The following is a 5,689-nucleotide window of genomic DNA, read 5'->3' as shown; positions in this document are numbered from 1 at the left end:
GCTCGATACATCTCATGACTTGATATCCCCTCACCTTACTCTTCTCCTGATACTTTGGAAAGCATCTCTCCTCGATTGTATCCTTCGAGACCACCCTCACCACATCAGTAAAAGAATGAGGAGCCCTCACCTCACTCCTCAACTGTTTATAAATATCCTCTATAACCTTAGCTGAGAATGAAATGTGAGAAACTAAGTGGTCGCTCAATGTCCGCAAACTATCAAAAATGGATGAGTATGGGGGTCATCTACATGCCATCAGTATGGGGGTCATCTAATATGACCCTCAACCTATGCAACTCACGATCATTGTACTGGAAAATAGTAGCAATGTCGGGCAAGGGGGGATCCTGCTGTGGAGGATCAACATAATCAATGTGTGGCTCCTCATCAGGAGCCTATGCAGGTGGATCCTGATCAGGAGCCAGAGAAGTTATATCCTAGGATGCCATCTATCTAGGTACATATCATAAAGTTAAAATAAATACGTAAGCACACACACACATGAAGTGCATTCAATTTAAAAAATTAAAAATTAAAATCAGTTAAATTGCAGAGAGAGAGAGAGAGAGAGAGAGAGAGAGAGAGAGAGAGAGATCATTTTCATTTTCAAAAATTTAAATCTTCAAGAATACATAAAAAATTCAAATATTTCAGAGAGAGAGAGAGAGAGAGAGAGAGATAACATATATTTCAGATCTAGAGATAACATATATTTCAGAGAGATAGAGAGATCTAACATGTGTATATTTAAATTTATGAAATACATAAAAAATTCAAGAACATGATATATAACATGGAATGCAACAAGTCTCTAAATTTTTTGATAATTTTTTTGTTATTGAACTCCATATCTAAAAAAAATAGAGGACATTGTATTTTTGTAATGGGCCCATATGATTATAAAATTATTAAATCTATAATATGTGATCTTAAGGGGAATGTCATATGTACACTAGGATGTTATAAGGGGTCATATGTGACCTCCTAAGGGGTCACACATGTGTTAATGCATGTGTGACCCCTTAGGACACTATGTGATGGACTAAGGCGTATGTTGTTCACACTAGGATTTTATAAGGGTCATATGCGGTTCTAAGGGGTCACGCATGTGTTATAACACATGTGTGACCCATTAGGACCACATATAACCCCTTAGGACACTATGTGATCCTAAGGGGAAATTCATATATACACTAGGATGTTATAAGGGGTCATACATTGTCCTAAGGGGTCATGCATGTGTGACCTCTTAGGACTCTATGTGATGGACTAAGGGGTATGTCGTTCACACTAGGATTTTATAAGGGTTCATATGTGGTTCTAAGGGGTCACGCATGTGTTATAACACATGTGTGACCCCTTAGGACCACATATGACCCCTTAGGACACTATGTGACCGTAAAGGGAATGCCATATATACACTAGGTTGTTATAAGGGGTCATATGTGACCTACTAAGGGGTCACTGATGTGTTAATGCATGTGTGACCCCTTAGGACCATATACAACCCCTTAAGACACTATGTGATGGACTAAGGGGTATGTCGTTTACACTAGGATTTTATAAGGGGTCATAAGCGGTTCTAAGGGGTTGCGCATGTGTGACCCCTTAGGACCACATATGACCCCTTAGGACACTATGTGATCATAAGGGGAATGTCATATGTACACTAGGATGTTATAAGGGGTCATATGTGACTTACTAAGGCGTCACACATTGTTTAATGCATGTGTGACCCCTTAGGACCACATAAGACCCCTTAAGACACTATGTGATGGACTAAGGGATATGTCGTTCACACTATGACTTTATAAGCGGTCATCTACAGTTCTAAGGGGTCACGCATGTGTTATAACACATGTGTGACCCCTTGGGACCACATATGACCCCTTAGGACACTATGTGATCCTAAGGGGAATGTCATATGTACACTAGGATGTTATAAGAGGTCATATGTGACCTCCTAAGGGGTCACGCATGTGTTAATGCATGCGTGACCCCTTAGGACCACATATGACCCCTTAAGACACTATGAGATGGACTAAGGGGTATGTCATTCACACTAGGATTTTGTAAGGGGTCATCTACAGTTCTAAGGGGTCACGCATGTGTTATAACACATGTGTGACCCCTTGGGACCACATATGACCCCTTAGGACACTATGTGATCCTAAGGGGAATGTCATATGTACACTAGGATGTTATAAGAGGTCATATGTGACCTCCTAAGGGGTCACGCATGTGTTAATGCATGCGTGACCCCTTAGGACCACATATGACCCCTTAAGACACTATGAGATGGACTAAGGGGTATGTCATTCACACTAGGATTTTGTAAGGGGTCATATGCCGTTCTAAGGGGTTACGCATGTGTTATAACACATGTGTGACCCGTTAGGACCACATAAGACCCCTTAGGACACTATGTGGTCCTAAGGGGAATGCCATATGTACACTAGGATGTTATAAGGGGTCATATGTGACCTCCTAAGGGGTCACGCACATGTTAATGCATGTGTGACCCCTTAGGACCACATATGACCCCTTAGGACACTATGTGATGGACTAAGAGGTCATATGTGGTTCTAACCTAGGGTCATGCATGTGTGTTAGAACACATGTCTGACCCCTTATAACCACATATATGTGATCCTAAGGGGAATGTTGTATGTTCACTAGGATGTTATAAGGGGTCATATGTGGTCCTAAGGGGTCACGCATGTGTTAATGCATGTGTGACCCCTTAGGACCACATACAACCCCTTAGGACTATATGTGATGGACTAAGGGGTCATATGCGGTTCTAAGAGGTCACGCATGTGTGTTAGAACACATGTGTGACCCCTTAGGACCACATATATGTGATCCTAAGGTGAATGTCGTATGTTCACTAGGATGTTCTAAGGGGTCATATGTGGTCCTAAGGGGTCACGCATGTGTTAGCGCATGTGTGATGCCTTAGGACCACATATGACCCCTTAGGACACTATGTGATGGACTAAGGGGTATGTCATTCACACTAGGATTTTATAAGGTGTCATATGCGGTTCTAACGTGTCACGCATGTGTTAGAACACATGTGTGACCCCTAGGACTACATATGACCCCTTAGGACACTATGTGATCCTAAAGGGAAGGTCGTATGTACACTAGGATGTTATAAGGGGTTATACGTGGTCCTAAAGGGTCACACATGTGTGCGATCCCTTAGGACCACATATGACCTCTTAGGACACTATGTAATGGACTAAGGGGTATGTCAAACACACTAGGATTTTATAAGGGGTCACATGCGGTCCTAAGGGTCATGTAGGTGTTAACACATGTGTGACCCATTAGGACCACGTGTGACCCCTTAGGGTCCACTATGCGATCCTCTATGGTCCTAAGGGAACATATAGTGTCATCAGGGGCATATGTGGTCTTAAGGGGTCATGTTGTGCATAGGATGTGAAAATGGGTCACAGTGTAGAGGATTTATTTTGTCTAATTTGCTTAAATTTGTTATCTAAATTTTCTAATGTTTTTTTAAATTAAAATTTATTAATTTTTCTAACGTTTAATTTATTATATTTAGGTTTGTGACATTTTTCTAATTTTCTTTTTTTGCTAATGTTTTTCTAAGTTCTAATTTACTACCTTAGTTTTCTATGTTTTTCATAACAATTTTTTAAAATGTTGAAAAAAAAATACAAATATACAATTATGTAATTTTAAAAATAAATTGACACATTTCAATCAAAACATTAAATTATCAACATTTTTCTAAAATAATGAAAAACAATAAATTATCAAAAAAAATTCTAAAATATTGAAAAACAATAACTATACAATTATTTAATTAAAAAAATAAATTAACAAACAAATTATTTATTAATTTAATAAAAAAAGACATTATTAGACACAAAAAAGGGTTATATTGTGCACCTGAAATAATGAAGGTCAAAAACTAAAATATGAGAGACGCTAGCTGCTGCAGACAAAGCACGGTGACATGATGCTAACGACTGGTTTGATCTAACCCCCACTGGATAGAAAAAAACAACTTTCACAATGACACTTTAACTGTCACAATCGCTATTTATAAAAGTTTTCAAAAAACCTAATTGAAATAGGGTTTGAGCAAAGGGGGGATTCGCTCAAACCCCTTAAAATATTAATATTTTGGTGGGTTCGAGCGAACCCAAAATCCACCCGTGGTTCGATTGAACCCACGACCGCAAAAAATAAACTCCCCGCTATCGCCAATTTCCTTCGTTGGTGAAAGTTAGAACCATTAATGTGGGAGTACCCATTAATGAAATATTGTATAATATATTTATTAAGCTATTAGAATTAGTTTGTGGAACACCCATGCAAAAATATCAAATTTGTATACTTTAATAAACTTAAAACAATTTCTTACCACTTTTACTATGTAAAATTTCTATTGAATATTTGATGCAATGTAACATTTACATAGAATGAACATACATATGAACATGATATGTTTTGACCTTATGAAACTTTAATATTTTTATATAAAAATATTGATTATTTAATAATATTTATATTAAGATGCTAGAATTAATTTGTTAAACATGCATGCTTATACAATCAAAAATAAATTATGATAAAAAAAAATAGAACAATTTCTTGCCACTTTTTTATAATATGAAAACAAGAATAGTATGTAAAATTGCTATTTAATAGTTAATCCAATATAATATATAAATAGAATATAGCTAACATATAAATTTTGACCTTATCAAACTTTTAATCTATCCTATAAAAATATTAACTTTTTATGATGTATTTTATGATATTGATGGAAATTGTATAATATTTTTATTATGGTGTTAGAATTTATATGTTCGATACACATGTCTAGAGGATCAAAAGTAAATAGTTTTTAGTAAATATAAAACAATTGATTACCATTTTTTATTAAATAAATAAATAAATACTATATAATATTAATATTGAATATTCGATGGGATGTAATATTGTATTATTAAAATTTTCACCTTATCAAAATTTTGTATTATTATATAAAAATATAATTATTTTATAATGCATTTTTTTTAATATTGATGGAAAGTTATAGAATATGTTTATTAAGATATTAGAATTAGTTTGTGAAACATCCATGCCTAAAAATATTGTTGATGTACATGACATGTTTTGACCTTGCAAATTTTTATATTATTATATAAATATATTTTTTATTTTGTCATGTAATTTTTTTTAATAATATTAATACAAGATTATAAAATATCTTTATTAAGATATTAGAATTATTTTGTGAAACATCCATGTCTAAATATGAGTACCACTTTTTTAATAATATGAATATATTAAGGGCATGTTCCCATGCAACTGGTTAGCTTATTTTGGCTAGCAGCCGCTGCTCAATATTTTTAGGGAATATTTGTGAAGCGGCTGACCCCATGAATATTTATCTTTGCTACTTATTTTTAAGAAAAACATCTTAAATTTGTATTAATAGCATTAATACTAATTTGTGCACTTAAAATTTGGAAATAAAATCTTAAAAAAAAAAGAGGGAAAGAAAATTGTGAAACCATGTGGTGTTTTTGTTAATAACTTATTTCCAGCCCCCCTTTTGTTTCATAGCTTATTTCTAATTCCTAAACAATAGCTGCTCCACCAAAATAGGGAAAGATTCTCAATTATCCTTCTTTTT

The sequence above is a fragment of the Cryptomeria japonica genome, chromosome 5 (genome assembly GCF_030272615.1).
Source record: "Cryptomeria japonica chromosome 5, Sugi_1.0, whole genome shotgun sequence".
NCBI lineage: Eukaryota > Viridiplantae > Streptophyta > Pinopsida > Cupressales > Cupressaceae > Cryptomeria > Cryptomeria japonica.
This window is presented reverse-complemented; position numbering follows the sequence as displayed.